Source organism: Sapajus apella, unplaced genomic scaffold (assembly GCF_009761245.1).
Source record: "Sapajus apella isolate SASKATOON/1434 unplaced genomic scaffold, GSC_monkey_1.0 scaffold36, whole genome shotgun sequence".
Lineage (NCBI taxonomy): Eukaryota > Metazoa > Chordata > Mammalia > Primates > Cebidae > Sapajus > Sapajus apella.
Window position 1 is genome coordinate 16,103,179 of NW_022436976.1, and position 23,102 is coordinate 16,126,280.

The 23,102-nt window shown below is 35.9% G+C and overlaps 1 protein-coding gene and 1 non-coding gene across 10 annotated transcripts in view; both read right to left on the reverse strand.

Annotated features, from left to right (window-relative positions):
- The window catches only part of LRRC7 (leucine rich repeat containing 7), a 566,189-nt gene that overhangs the window by 147,799 nt on the left and 395,288 nt on the right, over window positions 1-23,102 (reverse strand). The gene's annotated exons all lie outside the window — the stretch shown is intronic.
- LOC116564172 lies at window positions 8,645-8,751 on the reverse strand. Its single transcript, XR_004274762.1, has one exon. It is a non-coding gene; the product is annotated as a U6 spliceosomal RNA (small nuclear RNA).

The following is a 23,102-nucleotide window of genomic DNA, read 5'->3' on the forward strand; positions in this document are numbered from 1 at the left end:
TCTGATTGCTCTGGCTAGGACTTCCAGTGCTATGCTGAAGAGGAATGGTGAGAGCGGGTATCATTGTCTTGTTCCAGTTCTCAGAGGGGATGCTTTCAACTTTTCTCTATTCTGTATTATGTTGACTATAGGTTTGTCATAGATGGTTTTTATTACATTGAGGTATGTCCTTGTATGCCAATTTTGCTGAGTTTTAATCAAAAAGGGATACTGGATTTTGTTGAATGCTTTTTTGACATCTGTTGAGATAATCTTGATTTTTTTTTTATTCTGTTTATGTGGTGCATCACATTTGTTGACTTGTGTATGTTAAACCATCTCTGTATCCCTGGTATAAAACCCACTCGATCATGGTGGATTATCTTTTTGATATGTTGTTGGATTCAGTTAGCTAGTATTTTGTTAAGGGTTTTAGAATCTGTGTTCATCAGGGATATTGATTTGTAGTTTTCTTTTTTTTTTTTTTTTTTTGTATGTCCTTTCCTGATTTTGGTATTAGGGTGATACTGGCTTCATACAATGATTTAGGGAGGGTTTCCTCTTTATCTTGAGGAATAGTGTCAGTAGAATTGCTACCAATTCTTCTTTGAATGTCGGGTAGAATTCTACTTTGAATCTGTCTTGTCCTGGATTTTTTTTGGTTGGTAATTCTTTTGTTACCATTTCAAACTTGCTGCTTGTTATTGGTCTGTTCAGAGTATCTAATTCTTCCTGATTTAAGCTAGGAAGGTTGTATCTTCCCAGGAATTTTACCATCTCCTCTAGATGTTCTAGTTTATGTGCATAAAGGTGTTTGTAATAGCCTTGAAGAATCTTTTGTATTTCTATGATGTCAGTTCTAATAGCTCCCATTTCATTTCAAATTGAGCTTATCTGGATGTTCCCTTTCCTTTTCTTGGTTAATCTTGCTAATGGTCTCTACATTTTATTTATCTTTTCAAAGAACCAGCTTTTTGTTTTATTTGTCTTTTTTATTATTTTATTTCCATTTTATTTAGTTCTGCTCTGATCTTGGTTATTTCCTTTCTTCTGCTGGGTTTGGGTTTGGTTTGTTCTTGTTTCTCTAGTTCCTTGAGGTGTGACCTTAGATTGTCAGTTTGTGCTCCTTCAGACTTTTTGATGTAGGTGTTTAGGGCTATGAACTATCCTCTTAGTATTGCCTTTGCTGTATGTCGGAGGTTTTGATAGGTTGTATCACTTTTGTCATTAAGTTTGAAGAATTTTAAAATTTCCATCTTGATTTCATTTTTGACCCAATGATCATTCAAAAGCAGGTCATTCAATTTCCATGTATTTGCATGGTTTTGAAGATTCCTTTTGCAGTTGATTTCCAATTTAGTTCCACTGTGGTCTGAAAGAGAGCTTGATATAATTTCAATTTCATTGAATTTATTAAGGCTCATTTTGTGGCCTATCATATGGTCTATCCTGGAGAAAGTTCTATGTGCTGTTGAATAGAATGTATATTCTGTGGTTGTTGAGTGGAATGTTACGTAAATAGCTGTTAAGTCTATTTGTCCCAGTATATAGTTTAAATCCATTTTTTCTTTGTTGACTTTCTGTCTTGATGACCTATGTATTGCTGTCAGTGGACTATCGAAGACCTCACACTATTATTATGTTGCTGTCTATCTTTTCTTAGGTCTAGCAGTAATTGTTTTATAAGTTTGGGAGCGGACAAGGCCTTTTATTATTATATAATTACCCTCTCTGTCTTTATTAACTGCTGTTGCTTTAAAGTTTGTTTTGTCTGATGTAAGAAGCTACTGCTGCTTGCATTTGGTGTCCATTTGCATGGAACGTCTTTTGACATCCCTTTACCTTAAGTTTATGGAGTCCTTATGTGTTAGGTTTGTTTCTTAAAGGCAGCACATATTTGGTTGGTGAATTATTATCCCCTTCTACAATTCTGTATCTTTTAAGTGGAGCATTTAGACCATTTACGTTTAATGTTAGTATTGAGATGTGAGGTACTAGTCCATTAATCTTGGTATTAGTCCATTAATCATATCTTCTTTTTTTGTTTTAAATTGTATTTTTGTTTTATAGGTCCTGTGTGATTTATGCTTTAAAGCGGTTCTGTTTTGATGTATTTCCAGGATTTGTTTTAAGATTTAGAGCTCCTTTTAGCAGTTCTTTTATTGCTGGCTTGATAGTAGTGAATTCTCTCAGCATTTGTTTGTCTGGAAAAGACTGTATCTTTCCTTCATTTATGAAGCTTAGTTTTGCTGAATACAAACTCTTGGCCGATAATTGTTTTGTTTAAAGAGGCTGAAGATAGGGCCCCAGTCCTTTCTAGCTTGTAGGGTTTCTGCTGAGAAATATGCTGTTAATCTGATGGGTTTTCCTTTGTAGGTGACCTGATGATTTTGCCTCACAGCTCCTAAGATTCTTTCCTTTGTCATAACTTTAGATAACCTGATGAACATGCTTGGGTGATGATCTTTTTGTGATGAATTTCCCAGATGTTCTTTGAGCTTCTTGTATTTGAATGTCTAGTTCTTTAGCAAGGCTAGGGAAGTTTTCTTCAATTATTCCCCCAAATAAATTTTCCAAACTTTTAGATTTCTCTTCTTTTTTCACTGATTCTTAGGTTTGGTCATTTACCATAATCCAGGACTTCTTGATGTCTTTGTTCATATTTTCTTATTCTTTTTCTTTGTCTTTGTTGGCTTGGGTTAACTTGAAAACCTTGTCTTTGAGCTCTGAAGTTCTTTCTTCTGCTTGTTCAATTCTACTGCTGAGACTTCCCAGAGGATTTTGCATTTCTATAAGGGCATCCATTGTTTCCTGAAGTTTTGATTGTTTTTCATTTATGCTATCTATTTCACTGAATATTTCTCCTCTCATTTCTTGTATCACTTTTTGGATTTCCTTACATTGAGCTTCACCTTTCTCTGGTGCCTCCCTGATTAGCTTAATAACTAACCCTCTGAATTATTTTTCAGGTAAATCAGGGACTTCATCTTGGTTTGGATCCATTGCTGGTAAGCTACTGTGATTTTTGGGGGGTGTTAAAAAACCTTGTTTTGTCATATTACCAGAGTTGGTTTCCTGGTTCCTTTTCATTTGGTTAGGCTCTGTTGAAGGCAAAGTCTAAGACTCAAGGCTGCTGTTCAGTCCCTTTTGATCTACAGGGTGTTTCCTAGATGTAATACTCTCCCACTTTTCCTAGGGATGTGGCTTCCTGGGAGCTGCGCTATAGTGATTATTATCTCTCTTCTGGATCCAGCCACCCAGCAAGTCTACCAGGCTTTGGGCTGGGACTGGGAGTTATCTGTACAGAGTCCTGTAATATGAATATCTGTGGGTCTCTCAGTTATGGATACTGGCACCTGTTCTGGTGGAGGTGGCAGATGGTAAAATGGACTCTGTGAGGGTCCTTAGCTTTGGTTATTTATAATCAACCAACAATCAATATAATAAACAGTAATTTTTTTTTGCAGTTTGGTGTCCTGCTAGGAGATGGCACTTTCAAAAGAGTATTAGCTATGGTAGTATGAGGAGAAACAGGTGTTGGGTGGGGCCCTAGAACTCCCAAGAGTATATGCTCTTTGTCTTTAGTTATCATGGTGTGTAGAGAAGGACCATTAGGTGAGAGCAAGGCTAGGCATGTCTGAGCTCTGACTTTATTTGGGCAGGTCTTGCTGTGTCTGCTATGAAGAATGAGGGTGAGGGCCCCAGGTCAATGGAGTTATGTTCCCAGGAGGATTATGGCTGCTTCTGCTGTGTCATGTAGGTTGTCAGGGAAGTGGGGGGAAAACAACAGTCACAGGCCTCCCCCAGCTCCCACGCAATTCAAAGGGCTGGTCTCACTCTCACTGTGCCCCTTCCAACAGCACAGAGTGTTTCCAGGCAGTGGGCCAGCAGAGCTGAGAACCTGCCTCAGGCTACCTGCCTCCCAGCTGCAAAAGTAAGCAGGGTTTTTTCCTTCTTCCCCAACTTGTGGAGTCTGCACACTGATTCACACCCTCCCCTGAGTTCTGGCCAGGAGACTTCTCAATCAGTTCAAATTGTTATAAAGTTCAATTAGAGGTTTCCTTTTCCCTGTGACCTCAGTGCCTCTGGCAGCCCTGCTTAAGGATCCCTGTGAGGTCAGGCAGAAATTGCTTGCTATGGGACCCAGTGAGCTTATAGGGATTTTCCCACTGTTTCCTCTAACCCTGTATTTTGCTTGGCTCTCTAAATGGACTCAGCTCCATGTAAGGTCAGAATCTTCCTCCGTAATCTAGACCTTTAAGCTCCCTGGTGTGTGTATGTGTGTTCAGGGGTGGAGGATCTCCCTTTCTCATTTCCACAGTTTGGGCACTCACAGTATTTAGGGTATCTCCCAGGTCCTGCAGGAGAAATCTGCTTCTTTCAGAGGGTCTGGGGATTCTCCTGGCTTTCCTAATTTATTTCTGCCTGTTTATTTGACTACATGAATTACTATTATTCTTCCAATTTGGATGATAGAGTTTTATTGTATTTATTTTTATACCTATGAGGTTAAGATGAAATGAGGTTAAGAGAAATGTTACTTATGAAAAACATAATCTGCCATTTATCTAATTTTGTCAAAGTAAAACTAGTAAAATATAAGAGAACTTTATTTATTTGTTTGTTTGTTTGAGATGGAGTCTTGCTCTGTCACCAGGCTAGAGTGCAGTGGCGTGATCTCAGCTCACTGCAACCTCTGCCTCCTTTTGTCTTAGCCTCCTGAGTAGCTGGGATTACAGGCACATGCCACCACCCCCAGCTAATTTTTGTGTTTTTAGTAGAGAAAGGGTTTCACCATGTGGCCAAGATGGTCTCTATCTCTTGACCTCATGATCTGCCCACCTCGGCCTCCCAAAGTGCTGGGATTACAGGTGTGAGCCACTGTGCCAGTCAAGAGACCTTTAAATTTTAAACTTGTATGAGATTACATGGTAGATATTGTAATTTAAAAAAGACTTGTTATTCCCAGAAGCAATATACAACTGGAAGGCAACAGAATGAAACCTGTTTTAAAATTAAAATTCTAATCTGAATTAACGAAGGTGAAGGTTTTCTCAAATTAATAAATGCAAATTAGCTAATAAAATTTTTAAAGCTATATTCTCTAACCAAAGTGACATAATTATGATATTTTATGGAGATATTCCAGTTATTGCATTTTTTTCTAAATTTTGAGACCATCTATATTTCAGGGTATAACTTTTAATTTCTTTTTAATTTTACTCTTTGTTTAATAACATTTAGAGTTTGCAATCCACCAAAGAAGCATGACTTCATTTTAAGAAACTTTCTTCCATTTGTATTTACATCTTTTATTTAACAATACACTTGGTTTATTACTAGTCCTTTAGTTCTTACAAGTGGGAAATCTTATTCATGATTTCATAGAAACTGGTTGAAGTTGTTTCTGATACACGAAATTAAATGGCTAAAATTGTTCACCTCTTGACGACAAGCCTACTTGTACATTCTCTCGATAGTAATGTACTACATGCCTTGAGACTGTTTAGCTTTTTCAGTTAATTTCTTTGGTGATGAAAAGGTTAGCACAATGGGGTTTGAGCCTATTTTCAGTTTACGTTAATTTTAAGTTTTTCAAATTTATTTCAGAAGCCTATCCCACCAAAGTGTTTATAAATTTTTACAACTTTTTTTTTCCCCATTTATTTATTTTATTGCATTTTAGGTTTTGGGGTACATGTGAAGAACATGAAAAATTGTTGCATAGGTACACACGTGGCAGTGTGATTTGCTGCCTTCCTCCCCATCACCTACATCTGGCATTTCTCCCTTTGCTACCTCTCCCCAGCTCCCCACCCCCCACCCTCCCTCCCCTATTTTCCCCCAACTGACCCCAGTGTGTAGTGCTCCCCTCCCTGTGTCCATGTGTTCTCATTGTTCAACACCCGCCTATGAGTGAGAACATGCGGTGTTTGATCTTCTGCTCTTCTGTCAGTTTGCTGAGAATGATGGTTTCCAGGTTCATCCATGTCCCTACAAAGGACCCAAACTCATCGTTTTTGATGGCTGCATAATATTCCATGGCGTATATGTGACACATTTTCCCTATCCAGTCTATTGTCGATGGGCATTTGTGTTGGTTCCAGGTCTTTGCAATTGTAAACAGTGCTGCAATGAACATTTGTGTGCACGTGTCCTTATAGTAGAACGATTTATAATCCTTTGGATATATACCCAGTAATGGGATTGCTGGGTCAAATGGAATTTCTATTTCTAGGTCCTTGAGGAATCGCCACACTGTCTTCCACAATGGTTGAACTAATTTATACTCCCACCAACAGTGCAAAAGTGTTCCTCTTTCTCCACATCCTCTCCGGCATCTGTTGTCTCCAGATTTTTTAATGATCGCCATTCTAACTGGCGTGAGATGGTATCTCAATGTTGTTTTGATTTGCATTTCTCTGATAACCAGTGATGATGAGCATTTTTTCATATGTTTGTTGGCCTCATGTATGTCTTCTTTTGTAAAGTGTCTGTTCATATCCTTTGCCCACTTTTGAATGGGTTTGTTAGTTTTTTTATTGTAAATCTGTTTTAGTTCTTTGTAAATTCTGGATATCAGCCCTTTGTCAGATGGGTAAACTGCAAAAATTTTTTCCCATTCTGTTGGTTGCCAATTCACTCTAATGACTGTTTCTTTTGCTGTGCAGAAGTTGTGGGGTTTGATTAGGTCCCATTTGTCTATTTTGGCTTTTGTTGTCAATGCTTTTGGTGTTTTGGTCATGAAGTCCTTGCCTACACCTATGTCCTGAATCGTTTTGCCTAGATTTTCTTCTAGGGTTTTTATGGTGTTAGGTCTTATGTTTAAGTCTTTAATCCATCTGGAGTTAATTTTAGTGTAAGGTGTCAGGAAAGGGTCCAGTTTCTGCTTTCTGCACATGGCTAGCCAGCTTTCCCAACACCATTTATTGAACAGGGAATCCTTTCCCCATTGCTTGTTTTTCTCTGGTTTGTCAAAGATCAGATGGTTGTAGATATGTTGTGTTGCCTCTGAGACCTCTGTTCTGCTCCATTGGTCTATATCTCTGTTTTGGTACCAGTACCATGCTGTTTTGATTACTGTAGCCTTGTAGTATAGTTTGAAGTCCGGTAGTGTGATGCCCCCCGCTTTGTTCTTTTTGCTTAGAATTGACTTGGCTATGCGGGCTCTCTTTTGGTTCCATATGAAGTTTAAGGTGGTTTTTTCCAGTTCTGTGAAGAAGGTCATTGGTAGCTTGATGGGGATAGCATTGAATCTGTAAATTACTTTGGGCAGTATGGCCATTTTCACGATATTGATTCTTCCTAACCATGAACATGGAATGTTTCTCCATCTGTTTGTGTCCTCTCTTATTTCGTTGAGCAGTGGTTTGTAGTTCTCCTTGAAGAGGTCCTTTACGTTCCTTGTTAGTTGTATTCCTAGGTATTTTATTCTCTTTGTGGCAATTGTGAATGGAAGTTTGTTCTTGATTTGGCTCTTTTAAGTCTGTTATTGGTGTATAGGAATGCATGTGATTTTTGCACATTGATTTTGTATCCTGAGACTTTGCTGAACTTGCTTATCAGTTTCAGGAGGTTTGGGGCTGAGACGATGGGGTCTTATAGATATACAATCATGTTGTCTGCAAATAGAGACAGTTTGACTTCCTCCTTTCCTATTTGAATGCCCTTTATTTCTTTTTCTTGCCTGATTGCTCTGGCTAGAACTTCTAATACTATATTGAATAGCAGTGGTGAGAGAGGGCATCCTTGTCTGGTGCCACATTTTCAGGGGAATGCTTCCAGTTTTTGCCCATTCAGTATGATATTGGCTGTTGGTTTGTCATAAATAGCTTTTATTATTTTGAGATACGTTCCATCAATACCTAGCTTATTGAGGGTTTTTAGCATAAAGGGCTGTTGAATTTTGTCAAAGGCCTTCTCTGCATCAATTGAGATAATCATGTGGTTTTTGTCTTTGGTTCTGTTTATGTGGTGAATTACGTTTATAGGCTTGCGTATGTTGAACCAGCCTTGCATCCCCGGGATGAAGCCTACTTGATCATGGTGGATAAGCTTTTTGATGTGCTGTTGCAATCGGCTTGTCTGTATTTTATTGAAGATTTTTGCATGTATGTTCATCATGGATATTGGCCTGAAGTTTTCTTTTCTTGTTGAGTCTCTGCCGGGTTTTGGAATCAGGATGATGTTGGTGTCATAAAATGATTTGGGAAGAATTCCCTCTTTTTGTATTGCTTGGAATCATTTCAGAAGGAATGGTACCAGCTCCTCTTTGTATGTCTGGTAGAATTCAGCTGTGAACCCATCTGGACCTGGGCTTTTTTTGGGTGGTAAGCTCTTAATTGCTGCCTCAACTTCAGACCTTGTTATGGGTCTGTTCAGGGTTTCGGCTTCTTCCTGGTGTAGGCTTGGCAGGAGGCAAGTGTCCAGGAATTTATCCATTTCTTCCAGGTTTATTAGTTTGTGTGCATAGAGTTGTTTGTAATCATCTCTGATGATGGTTTGAATTTCTGTGGAATCTGTGGTGATATCCCCTTTATCGTTTTTTATTGCATCAATTTGGTTATTCTCTCTTTTCTTTTTTATTAATCTGGCTAGTGGTCTGTCTATTTTGTTGATCTTTTCAAAAAACCAGCTCCTGGATTTATTGATTTTTTGAAAGGTTAAAAATATGGAACGCTTCACGAATTTGCGTGTCATCCTTGCGCAGGGGCCATGCTAATCTTCTCTGCATCGTTCCAATTTTAGTATATGTGCTGCCGAAGCGAGCACAAATTTTTACAACTTTAAAAAAAAATTAATTACTCAAATTTGGGTGATATTTTAGAAAAAATATTTTTATATTTTAATAATTATTGAATGAATAAGCAGATATTCTTATTGACAATTCATGATAAAATGCACTGCTAAAAAGATGTGATTAATTTATAATTAATTAAAACACTTTAAGCAATAAGCCCTTATGAATATTTTAATAGAATATGAGCATAATATATTCCATTTAAATACTCAGAGGATTGTATTAATGGCCCAGAGGAGAAATCTACAGATGACACGATGTTTGGAGAGAATGACAATACATGAAATGACAAAATTAGTATCCAAGATGATCTGAAATGTTGGAAGACTGGATAGCTCAAACAAAATTAAGTTTAATAGGGACTAATACAATGTCCTGCCATGTTTCCTAAACCAGTCTCAGAAGTATAGCAGCAGAAGCAAAAGTACATTGAACAGGATTGGGGATTTAAGTCAAGAGTAAGCTGAGGATTCATTAACACGTTTATTTATAAGTGAAGTCATTCAATCAAGAATTACTGCCTACTCCATGCAAGGAAGGCACCATAACTGTATCTGATAATATAATTCAGACTGACAGGACTATCTTCAAATCTTTTCTCTCAATGTCTTGTTCTATATACAGCTATTATTCCACATATGAGTTATAACATTTTGTTCTCATCTAGATGCCCAGGTATAAGGGTGTCTGCATCAAATCAGAGTATCTGGAAACCGTGCCATAAGAGAAACAGCAAATGATTCAACTGCTTAGACTGAAGAATGGACTATGTAGGTGTCAAAAACATTCTTCTTTGAATATCTGAGGATTGCGGTAAGAAAGTGGAGCTAGGCTTGCCTCTCTTTATCCCCAGTTCAGAACTAGAAATAATGAGGAAAGTTGCATGAAGTTAAGTGTAAGTGAGCATTAAACAAACAATGACTTTCTCCTAATTAGATCTGTCTAAAATGAAATAATCTAATTTCGTTCAAGAAATAGTGACTCATCTATCAATGAACATATAAGATTCTAAAAGCTATAAATTGAGTAAAACAATAACAACAACAAAATCTAACTTCTACTGGGTACTTAATATAGTAAGGCACCTTTCTAAGTGTTTTTATGTAGATTATTCTCATTTAATCTTCACAGCTGTCCAATGACAGTGGTAGTGTCACTGGACAGGAAGTATGTATGACGATTAAGAGCATGGTCTCAGGAGCTGGACTGAGTTCAGATCCAGACTTTGTCACTTACTTGCTTTGTGACTTATCTTGACTGAGGTTCCTCATCTGTAATAGGTGAATGACAGTAGTATAGCCCACGTAGGAGGATACTCAGGATTAACTGTGTTAAGGCATTTAAAGTTCTTAGAACAGTGACTGGTTCTAAGTGTCAGTGCTCAATGCTCAATGGGCATTAGCTACTATCTCTATTTTACAGAGACTTAGGCATAAAAAAACAAAGGAATGTGCCCAAAGTCATAGAGCTAACATATGGGGAGGGCAAGAGCCTGATCTTTGTTTTGTAAAATATGAAAAGGTTCAAAAGTAAAGGAGTATCTGCGGGAAAAATTAAGTGGTTCACACCTAGCATGATGTTACTTAGGCAAGAGGCCTTAGAATGAAGGCAGCATAGGAGGAGATCAGATGCTAAAGACAGACTTTAATTCCTTCAATGATTTTATTCAGTTAATGTTTATTAAGGGCCCAGCATGTACTGGGTAGTGGAGAAACAGCGAACAAAATAAACAAACCCTCATGGATGTTACATTCTGGTATTTTATGTTTCCTGGACTGGGTTCTACAAAATGCTAACAACTGGACAAAGAAAGCACTTCAGGTTTCATGATCTGCACTTTAATGCATTACCCTCCACCTATACTGCAAACTTTGATGACTTTGTTTGAATCTAAATTTAAGAGTAAAGACCTTGTAACACATGCACTCTCATCTTATAATTTAAACTGGTCTTATTTTCTTTCCCCAAAAAAGTGTGGCTATTACCTTCCTCCATCTTCTATCTACACTGCAGCCTGTGGGCCATTTCAGTAAAATTACTCCTGCTTGAAACAGTCTTTGTATTCTTTGTATTCCAAAGAATACAAAGCCCCCACTAGGCCTTTGCCATATCATACAAAACTTCTCTTATTTGACCCTTGCTTCCTTCTTAGACTCTTCTTTCACTATACCCTCTAGCCCTGAGGAAAACCCAACTGTCTGCAGTTCATAAAGGCATCACCCTTGGTCTTGCATTTTGGTCTTTGCGAATGTTTTCTTTTTCTTTTTTCTTTTCTTTTATTTATTTTTTTTAACTTTTAAGTTCAGTGTTACGTGTGCAGGATATGCAAGGATTGTTATATAGGTAAATATGTGTCATGGGCATTTGTTGTACAGATTATTTCATCACCTGGTATTAAGCCTAGTATCCATTGGTTATTTTTCCTGATCCTCTCCCTCCTCCCATCCTCCGTCCTCCAGTAGGACCCACTGTGTTGTTTTCCTCTATGTGCCCATGTGTTCTCATTATTTAGCTCCCACTTAAAAGTGAGAATATGTGGTATTTGGTTTTCTGTTTCTGTGTTAGTTTGCTAAAGATAATGGCATTCAGCTCCATCCATGTTCCTGCAAAGACATGATCTCATTCTTTTTTATGGCTGCATAGTATTCCTTGATGTATATGCACTACATTTTCTTTATCCCATCTGTCATTGATGGGCATATTGGTTGATAACCTGTCTTTGCTATTGTGAACAGTGCTGCAGTGAACATACATGTGTATACATCTTTATAATAGAACAATTTATATTCCTTTGGGTATATACCTAGCAATGGGATTGCTGGTTCGAATGGTAGTTCTGTCCTTCGGTCTTTGAGGAATTGCCACACTGTCTTCCACAATGGTTGAACTAATTTACACTTCCACCAACAGTGTATAAGTGATTCTTTTTCTCCATAACCTCACCAGGACCTGTTGTTTTTTGACTTTTAAATAATAGCCATTTTGACTGCTGGGGTGATATGGTATCTCATTGTGGTTTTGATTTGCATTTCTTTAATGATCAGTGATGTTGAGCTTTTTTTTTCCATATAATTCTTGGGTGCATCTATGTCTTCTTTTGAGACATGTCTGTTTATGTCCTTTGCCCACTTTTTAATGGGTTGTTTTCTTTTTTCTTGTAAATTTTTGTTCCTTATACATGCTGGATATTAGGCTTTTGTCAGATGCATAGTTAGCAAAATTTTTTTCCCATTCTGTAGGTTGTCCTTGTACTTTGTTGATAATTTCTTTCACTGTGCAGAAGCTCTTTAGTTTAATTAGAGCCTATTTGCTAATTTTTGCTTTAGTTGTAATTGCTTTTGGCATCTTTATTATGAAATCTTTGCCCATGCCTATGTCTTCAAAGGTACTACCTAGGTTTTCTTCTAGGGCTTTTTATGGTTTTGGGTTTTACATTTACGTCTTTAATCGATCTTGAGTTCATTTCTGTATATTGTATAAGGAAGGGTTCCAGTTTCCACTTTCTGCATATGGCTAGCCAGTTATCCCAGCACCATTTATTTAACATGGAATTCTTTTCCCATTGCTTGCTTTTGTCAGGTTTGCTGAAGATCAGATAATTGTAGGTGTGAGGTCTTATTTCTGGGTTTTCTATTCTGTTCCATTGGTCTATGTGTCTGCTCTTGTATCAGTACCATGCTGTTTTGGTTACTGTAGCAGCCCTGTAGTATAAACTCAGGTAGCATGATGCCTCCAGCTTTGTTTTTTTTTTTTTTTTTTTGTTTTTTTTTTAATTTTTTTTGCCTAGGGTTGCCTTGGCTATTTGAGCTCTTTTTTTGGTTCCACATGAATTTAGAATAGTTTTTTTTTCTAGTTCTGCAAAGAATGTCAATGGTAATTTAATGGGAAGAGTATTGAATCTATAAGTTGCTTTGGGCAGTATGGCCATTTTAGTGATATTGATTCTGCCTATCTATGAGCATGGAATGTTTTTCCATTTGTTTGTGTCATGTCTGATTTCTTTGCGCAGTGGTTTGTAGTTCAACTTGTAAAGATCATTCACTTCCCTTGTTAGCTGAATTCCCAGGTCTTTTATTCTTTTTATGTCAATTGTGAATGGGAACTCATTTGTAATTTGATTCTCAGCTTGATTATTGCTGGTAGATAGAAAAGCTGGTGATTATTGCACATTGATTTTATATCCTGAGACTTTGCTGAAGTTGCTTATCAACTTAAGAAGTTTTTGGGCTGAGACAATGGAGTTTTCTAGATATAGGATCATGTCATCAGCAAACAGGGATAGTTTAACTTCCTCCCTTCCTATTTGAATGCGCTTTATTTCTTTCTCTTGCTTGATTGCCCTGGCCAGAACATCAAACATTATGTTGATTAAGAGTGGCGAGAGAGGGTGTTCTTGTCTTATGCCAGTTTTTAAGGCGACTGCTTCCAGCTTTTGCCCATTCAGTATGATATTGGCTGTGGTTTTGTCATAAATGGTTCTTATTATTTTGAGGTATTGTCCTTGAATACCTAGTTTATTGAGAGTATTTTTTTTTAACATAAAGAGATGTTGAATTTTACTGAAGGCCTTTTCTGCATTAAGATAATCATACGGTTTTTGTCTTTAGTTCTGTTTATGTGATGAATCACATTTATTGATTTGCATACCAGAAACTCTGGGACACTGCTAAAGCAGTATTAAAAGGGTAATTTATAGTACTGAATTCTCTCATGAAAAAGCTAGAAAGATCTCAAGTTAACAACACATCAGAACTAAAAGAGCTAGATAACTAAGAGCAAACAAGCCCCAAAACTAGCAGACGACGAGAAATAACAAAAACCAGAGCCAAACTGAAGGAGATAGACAAAGAAAAAACCATTCGAAGATTGACGAATACAGGAGCTTTTTTTTTTTGAAAAACTTAATAAAACAGATAGACCTCTAGCTAGACTAATAAAGAAGAAAAGAGCGAAGAATCAAATAGACATAATAGAAAATGATAAGGGGAGTATTGCCACTGGCCCCACAGAAATACAAACAACCATCAGAAATTATAAACACTTCTGTGCATATAAATTAGAAAATCTAGAAGAAATAGATAAATTCCTAGACTCATACACCCCCTCCACCCCCCACAACACTGAATCAGGAAGAAATTGAATTCCTGAACAGATCAATAATGAATTCTGAAATTGAGGCAGTAATAAATAGCCTCCAACCCCTAAAATCCAGGACCAGATGGATTCACAGCTGAATTCTCACAGATATACAAAGAAGAGCTGGCATCATTTCTACTAAAACTATTCCAAAAAAATAAAAAAAGAGGTGCTTCTTCCTAACTCATTCTAGGAGGCTAGCATTATCCTGATACCAAAACCTGACAGAGAATAACAGCAACAAAAAACTTCAGGCCAATATCCTTGATGAACATTGATGCAAAAATCCTCAACAAAATACTGACAAACTGAATCCAGCAGTGCATCAAAAAGCTTGTCCACCACAATCAAGTAGCCTTCATCCCCAGGATGCAAGGTTGGTTCAACATACACAAATGTTGTTTTCTAAGCCTGTTCACCTGATCCCTGATTGGGTTAGGTATCCTACTTTCTGTATTAGTATCCTTACTGTAGCACTTTGCATATTTATATTGAGCTCCTTGAAGCAGGGGACTGAATCTTATTCATCTCTGTGTCTCCAACTCCTTCCAAGGTAACTTGTACATGCTACTGCTCCAAGAATTTCACCAAATTGAACAAAATAAACAATCTACGTTCATAACGAATCTGTTCTTCTCCATCTCAGTAACCTGTTCCAAAGATAACACTTAGACTTTGTCATCACAATGATCTATATTACCTTTGAAATCACAATTGCAAATATACCACTGGCTGATTGTCATTTATTATACTTTCAGTTAACTTCTTACAGTATCCTAGAATTCCTCTGCAACAGTTATTGATGTATCACTGATATGCTAAATTTACCTTGTCTCTATTTACCTATCTCTTCTTCTTTCTTAAGCTGAGATTCATTAACAGTCCTTTGTTTAAACAATTTCTTGCAAACACCACTTAGCAAACTGTTTTTTTTTTTGTTGCTACATTTACCTAGTTGAACTTAACATTGGTTGAATCCAACATTCTGCCTTTTCTACAAATGCACAAAGATGTTGGAGAAAAATCACAATTTGGCCGACTGCTTTAACTTTAAATTCAAGACAAATACCTGAAATGAGGATTAAAAAGTGCTTGCAACTTTACTACTTTTCCCCAAGTTGCTTTCCAACTCTCTGAGACTGTTTCATAATTTTTCAATCTTGTCAAAAGTATCCTCTTTTTGCCACAGCTCATCACTTACCCTATTATTTATTGAAACAAACACAAACAACCATAGGTAGATTTACTCCAAAGGTAACAAAGCTTTATCTTCAGGCTCTTCACATGCATAGTTAGAGAATTTGCAAGGGAATATATTTTAAAGACAGTTGGTTAAGACTGCTGTGTTTTGCTGCATACACTCTCCCTTCATCATACTTCCTCTGGCATACTGTGGCATATTCAGGATCTGGCTTGTTTGAAGTTCAATTGGGGATACAATTAGTTTGAATTTAGAGCAACACATTTATGCGTTTTCCAGTCACTTCAGTAGTTTTCTTTCACTAACTACCTCTGGCTCTCCCAAATTTGTGTTTCTTTCCTGTCCATTTGAGCTCTAGATCTCTTCTGGTCTTTATAGGAACTCCAGGACTGGAGTTACTTCCTACACACTTTAAACCTTTGCCTCTACCAGGTCCCCTTCAGCAGCACACAAACATGCTTTAGTTTCTTCCATGATTAAAAAAATCTGATTTTTTATAGATGCTATAGCTCCTTCCAACTACTTCCCTATTTGTTTGCTCTTTTTTCCCACAGGATCACAATACAAATAATGTACCCACTCTTTGCCTTTGCTTCCTTATCTCCCATTCACACTTCAATCCACTCTGATAGGGCACTGAAAACTGCTCTTGTGGAAATCTTTATGACTTCCATTTTGGAGCTAGTATCCCTTAAACACAGCTACATAAGTCAGACTTAGTATTTAGCTAGTAAAGTCAGCCAATAAAGGATATATGGCACATTAGAGAAGAAAAATCAATTTTAAATGTCTAATTGCAAAGCTTACATTAAAGTTCAATTGATTAACGCAAATTTTATGGCTGTAAATATTTTTAAGATATAGAGAAAATTTGGAGTTGCCAATGTAATTTTTTTTTAGAATCATTAGATGATATATAGGTATTCATTAACATAAATTTTAATTATAGTAAATTATATAGTTTCTACAGTATATCTATTTTCTCTATCTCTTATTAATGTTGAAATGTTGGAAATATATATATGTATTTTTTTACATGCACCACATTCTATTATTACATATTCCTATGAGCTAACCTTTGAAAATATCCAAAAATGTTTTATTTCTTCTGGAGTAGACAAATATTTTTTCCAGTTTAGATAGTTTACTGAATGGAAAACAAATAAGGTCATTATTTTTTGTTGGCAAACCAATAACCTGAAATTTCTTTTTACTGATAATTCTATAACTATTATGAGATTTTAAAGTAGAACTTGCATCTCTGAATCTCCAGTACTTAGCTGTGCGCCTGTTGCAAAAAATGTTGGCCATAACCTTTGCAGGTCATAAAGATGTACTGCAAAACTGAAATACCTTCTGACTTGGAAAAGACTACGTCTGTTCAGTATGATTTCAATGTAATTCAAACTTTGAATTCTTTCAAAGTTGGTAATCAATATCTAGTATGGAATCATTCATTCTCTACTAAACTACATAATGCCCAATTACCTGAACAGAAAATTTAAAAAAATTATATCACAAATCTGCTAAACAGTGAACATTTCATGAAACGAAAGGTAAAGCTGTCAAGTGTGCATACATTATCTTTTCTGCCTGAAAGTTAATAAATGATAAGGTAGATAGTCTGCTTTTTATATCAGACTTACATTTGTTCAATGAAAGTTTGAATCTGTATTTAAAAAATCATAAGTCTTTCCAGGTAAAGATCATTTAGTTGTGTGTTTGGTAGAAAAATAGCTAATTAGAGGCAGGCAATGAGTTTTTTTGTCATGACTAATGCATTGGTTCCAAAGTTACCCTGTCTTCAATTGGTAGTAGACAGAGTATGCTAAACTGAGTCATCACCTAACCTCTACCTAGTGGATACACAGCGAATGCTTAATAAATATATGTTAAACGGAAAAAGATTAGTGCCATCAGTAGAAACCTTTAATTTTGCTGTGCTTTAAGTTACGCATTACAGAAGTAGGAATGCTTATACTTTTCCTACTTGACTTCACTGCATAGTAATGTTAGGTAGATCAATAAAATCTCATGTGTTATACATCGTGGGCTTTTAAGCTGCATTTTGAAAAAATGCAAAATTTTAAAACACTATTAGAGTTCAATGGATTATTTTAAGAGAAAATTGAGCTATTCATTTTTCATATTTGCTTTATTATTCTTAAATATATTACAGTTAGTTTTATTACTCCTAAATATGTTATATCCTATTTTTTCAATACATTCTAATTTTTATTCTTCAGTTTGATACTTATTTTCAATTAGATATCAGGGTAGAATGGAAATGGTGTTAACTATTGCTGGATATTTATTTTCCATATCCTTCATAATATAAACTTGTAAGAGACAATTTACAACATTCTGCAACATCTATCCCCAAACCTAACTACTCAAATAATAAGATTAATAAACTTAAGATTCATTATTACTGTTAAAACTTGTAATATTTATTCATAAGTATTCTAATTGTTCACTTCTGAAAAGTTAACAAGTTCTTACCAAGCACCAACCCCATATCCACCTCTGTATTATGGGATATAGGAGTATGGGTGTGGAGAATAGTGAAACTCAATATTATAATATTATCTCAGATAAAACTTAGATATAGCTTAATGGACAGAGATATGTAATCCAGAGTTAAATACTGTGGCCAATATTATACTAGGATACAGGCAAAAAAAAAACCCAAACTAAATAAATTGAGTAAAATAATATGTCTACCTGACCAAATACTTTGTAATAATTAGTGAGAGAGTAAAGTCAGCTATTTCTTTGGTCATATTTTAATGTTGTTGTTTCCACATTCCACGACTGCTCTTTAAGAGTCTCAGCTTTACTTTTCTCTGCATGAATTCTATCATGTGAACTACATCAATAAATTATGTATTTTTTAAATTAGTCTTACAGAAAAGTTGAATGAACTGTTTGTCAGGGTATATTAATTTGTCAGTATAGTTCTACATCAGTACACCCAAATTATTTTTACGATACTGTGTTGATTTTGTTATTAACCCTCATTTGAGGGCTAATTGCTGCTGTGTAATTTAGTAAAATTATAATATTTATTGGCTCAATGTACAAGGGCCAAGGTTTTGTAATTTGGAATTACATGCTCAGTTGTTTTGCTTGCCACTGAAAAAAACTGCTTAGTTTCATCAGACGAATTTTTCATTTATATTACAACTGAGCAATGAGTTTCAAGGTTTTAATTTTAACCAAATGTCTATTGCAAATATGAATTTCCTCAAAATGATTTAGTTTTTATCAACTTTAAACAATATATTTTCTTATCCATGTAATCAAGCCTATTATTTATAAACTTGGAACTCCCCAAAAGCTGTGTTCACTCATTTTCACCCTAGCCACCTGCCTCTCCATTCCCATTTTTGTGACTCCCTCTCAATCTGCATGGCAGCCACTGTGAACTAATCATGCTCTTTCCTGCTCCCTCTTCTGCCTAAATCACTCCTCCCTCTTCTCTTAGTCTGGTTAATTTCCACCTATTCTTCAGATTTCATTGCAAAATCACTTCTTCAGGAAAGCCTTTGTATGTTAGGCCAAATCTGACAAAGGCTCCTCAACACTTGGCATAGTGCACATGATTAATATTTGTCTTCCTCACTAGACTATGAACTCACCGAGGGCAGGGACATCTCTGTTTTACTTTATTTTTGTAGATTGAGAACCTGAAAAGTGTTCAATACAAGTATTCATCCAACAATACTTATTGAGCACTTATTATATATCAAGTGCTATGCTCAGTGTGTGGCATATAACAGAGGACAAAGCAAAGTCATGGGCTGTATTCATTCATCTAAGAGTAGTTGAATGAATGAAGAAATGAATTATAACTTGATCCTAATTATTCTAATCGATCTTTCTTCTCTCTTCCATGTAAGAATGAATCTTCAATTTGTATCATGCACATAGTGCTTTGCCATTAACATTTTGTGTACAGGGCTTTGCAAGTAGTAGATTGCTAGTAACTATTTATCAGGACAGTGAGTGAGTAAATATGCAAGTGAATTAATTATAAATGCATAGGTTAGTGCCGGCAATGTCATAAGACAGAAGGAATACATTTTAACTACAAATTTATTGTCTTTTTGGTAACAAGTTAATATTTTCTTCATGTGTAAACAGAATGCTTTTTTTAAAAAAAAACATTTTTTCTTTATAATTATTGTGATTATCTAATATTTGAATTCACATTACCAAGTCAGTAAGAGATTTTTGCTTCAAATGTGAATTCCTATCAACATGATATGAAAAAGAAGTTGTCGAGACTTTAGCTTATAACATATGCTTTGGTCTATTTTTTCTTTTTCATATGGAGTTGTGAACAGATGCTTGGGCAAGTTAATTCTGTACTAAATCTTGTATTTCTACATGTGCCATGATGGTGGTTGCTTGCCAAGTCAGCACCGTGGACCCCTTCTTGGTCACTAATCACATCAAAACCACTTATTTTTGCTTTTATTAAATTAAAATGAAATGAGAACTCTGCTAACAAATGTTTATTTTATACAGTGGGGAGGCAGCTTCATCTCTCATTCCTCTGCACAAGAACCTTTTTCTCTTGTTAAACTAATTTAATCATCAAGCCTCAGCATGATTCTGTTTCTTCAACTCCTTTGCTTTGATTATGTCAATCTCCTGGCCAGGATGCTCCCTCCCCTCCCTACCTATTCAAATCCAACTCATTTTTCAAGGCCCAGAAGATTCTGTGCCTTAGGGAAAGCTTTTTTCTAATTATCGCAGTCACAAGTCACCCCATTAACATAGACTGATTCCACAGTGTTTGAGAATCTACTATGTTCTAATGGCTGGTCCAGATACTTAGTGGAAACACATTTTCCTTTAAGATGCTTATAGCTTAAGAGAGAGAGAAAAAAGTAAGCATTTATTTAATAAATTCTATACTTATTAACTGGTGACCATTTTCAAATTTATCAGATAAGAATGATCTAGAAAATTTGACAAAATACAGGTTCCTGAGCTCCTCATATAACTCACTGAAACAAAATTTCTACAAGTGTGGCCTAGAAATAAAAATCTGTCACAAGCGTTGATGGTAATCTGCAGATGCTTCTTTAACATGTACTGCTTAGATACAGGGATCATTAAGATGAGTGTGCTTCAAGGAGCTCCTCAAGGAACTCCCATCCTAGTTGGTTAATCCCAATACAGATCAAATATTTTGTAATAATTACATGTAAAAATATGAAAAGGCTTGTGAGATGATTTCAGGGACCACAGGAAATGGAAAGAATCAATGGTACTTGATGTACTGAAACTACAGTGAGTTCCCAAAGTTTAGAATCCTGTTATGGACACTATTCACCAAACAGTATAGGAGGGAAAGGGGAAAGATGTGTGCCATAATTATGCATCTACATAAATAGGGACAACTAAGACATAAGGCGAAAACAACGGGTGCAGTACAGATCTCTTTGTAGAGGAGTTTAAAGGAGGGAAAGATTATTTATAGTTAGTAAAGGCAGGGAATTTTGGAGAAGGTGCTGTATTTGAGCTGTTCCTTGAGGAAGGGATAAAATCTGTGAACTATAATATAGTGTTGCTGATGAGAAAAGCAAGAGTATTCCAGAAGGGAGAATTAGTAAAAGCAAGAATGCAGAGGTAGGAAGCACGCTACACATATGAAGGATAGCAAGCAGTTCAATCTATGTTAGTAAAGACTATGAGAAGAACAATTTTCCTTGTAGTGGTGGATTTAAGGAAACACTCCAGAAAGATAAACCGGGCCAGATCTTAGGAGACCTTGAATACTAGATAACCGAATAGCATTTATTCCTTGGACAATTCATTTCATTATATATATATATATATATATATTTTTTTTTTGCCTTGTCTCTCCTGCAAACATACTTTTCCTCAAGGCACAGATGGGCTTTACACTTCTTTATGAGCCCTTCGGAAGGAGGTAGTACAATGCCTGGCAAATAGCAGAAGTTCAAAAAACTTCTGTTGACTGATTAATGGAGGCTGTTTTGTTCTCAAAAGGAGGGCTCCCACAGCATGTAGAAGGACCATGCACCACTGGGGGTTTTCTCTACTCTACTGGCACTAGACTAGAAGATTGTAACGGTTAGCAATCACGGAGGACATGCTGTGAAGATGCCAGAGGTGTCTGAACATGAAGAATGCAAATCTAGTTCACTGGGAACTTTACTATAGATGTATGCTTCTTTTTCATTTTCTTCACAAAAACTGTACATATTTTCTTAAATTTGTATTTGTCTTATTAATATAAGACAAAAATGTGTACTTGGAATGGAAAAAATAACTACCCTGCAAAGCCAACTGTTTGAACATTTAAGAAGTAATGAGTGATTTCTGTAGTATTATTTGGGCTATAAATTTAAGGAATATTTTTTTTTTCAGAGTTAATGATCTGGCTTTGCAAATTCAACAGTGTGGCTGTGGAAAAGAATTGTTAGAGTTATCATGGGGAAATGTCATGACTTCTAATCCACCCACATAATAAATACATATGTCTAAGGCATTCAATAAATACATCTGGACAATAAATAAATATATACTAAAAACCCAACACATGTTTGACAATATTCTATAGGTTCTGGAATACCCTGGTGAACCAGGGGGACAAATTCCTCAATTTTGTGGAAGTTAAATTAGATCTAGTAGTTTGGTTCAATTGTTCAGAAATAGCAATAATATTTATTGTATATAATATCTTAAAGTTAGTAAAACTTTTATGTATTTGTTATGTTATTTTCCACAACTCCTTTTTCTTCTGATTCTGTACATTTTATTTTCTCTTTTTATCCATTTCATAGGGTCAATTTCATCAGTGATTCTCAAATATTTATCTAGCTCAGACACATCTGCTAAGTTTCAAATCTATATTTCTTTTATTTATTATTATTAATTTATGTTTTAAACTTCTATTTTAGCTTAGAGGGTACACCTGAAGGTAAATGCATATCATGGGGGTTTGTTGTACAGATTATTTCATCACCCAGGTATTAAGCCTAGTACCCAATAGTTATCTTTTCTGTTCTTCTCCCTTCTCTCATCCTCCAACTGCAAGTAGACCCCAGTGTTTGTTGTTTCCTTCTTTGTGTTCATAAGTTCTCAACATTTAGCTCCCACTTATAAGTGAGAACATGTGGTATTTGGTTTTCTGTTCCTGCATTAGTTTGCTAAGGATAATGGCCTCCAGCTCCATCTATATTCCTGAAAAATACATGATCTTGTTCTTTTTTATGGATGCATAGTTTTCCATGGTAGATATGTACTATATTGTATTTATCCAGTCTGTCATGGATGGACATTTAGGTTGATTCCATGCCTTTGCTATTGTGAATGGTGCTGCAATGAACATATGCATGCATGTGTCTTCATAGTAGAATGATTTATATTCTTCCGGGTATATATCCAGTAGTGGGATTGCTGGGTTGAATGGTAATTCTGCTTTTAGCTCTTTGAGGACTTGTGATACTGCTTTCCATAGTGGTTGAATTAATTTACACTTTCACTAACAGTATGTAAGTGTTCCCTTTTTTCTGCAACCTTGTCAGTATCTTGTTATTTTTTCATAATAGCCATTCTGACTGGTGTGAGATGGCATCTCATTTTGGTTTTGATTAGCATTTCTCTAGTAAATCAGTGACACTGCAGTTTTTTTTTAATATGCTTGTTGGCCACATGTATGTCTTCTTTTGAAAACTATCCGTTCATGTTCTTTGTCCTCTTTCTAATGGGGTTATTTGTTTTTTTCCTGTAAATTTGTTTAAGTTCCTTATAGATGATGGATATTAGACCTCAGTCAGATGCATAGTTTGAAAATATTTTCTCCCATTCTGTATGTTATCTGTTTACACTCTATCATTTAGACGTTTCCACCTGTGTGTTTCAAAGGCAATTCAAACTCAGTATGTTTAGAACAGTTTCATCTTTTCCTACTCAATTTCTTTTTCCTCTTATATTCTTATTTCA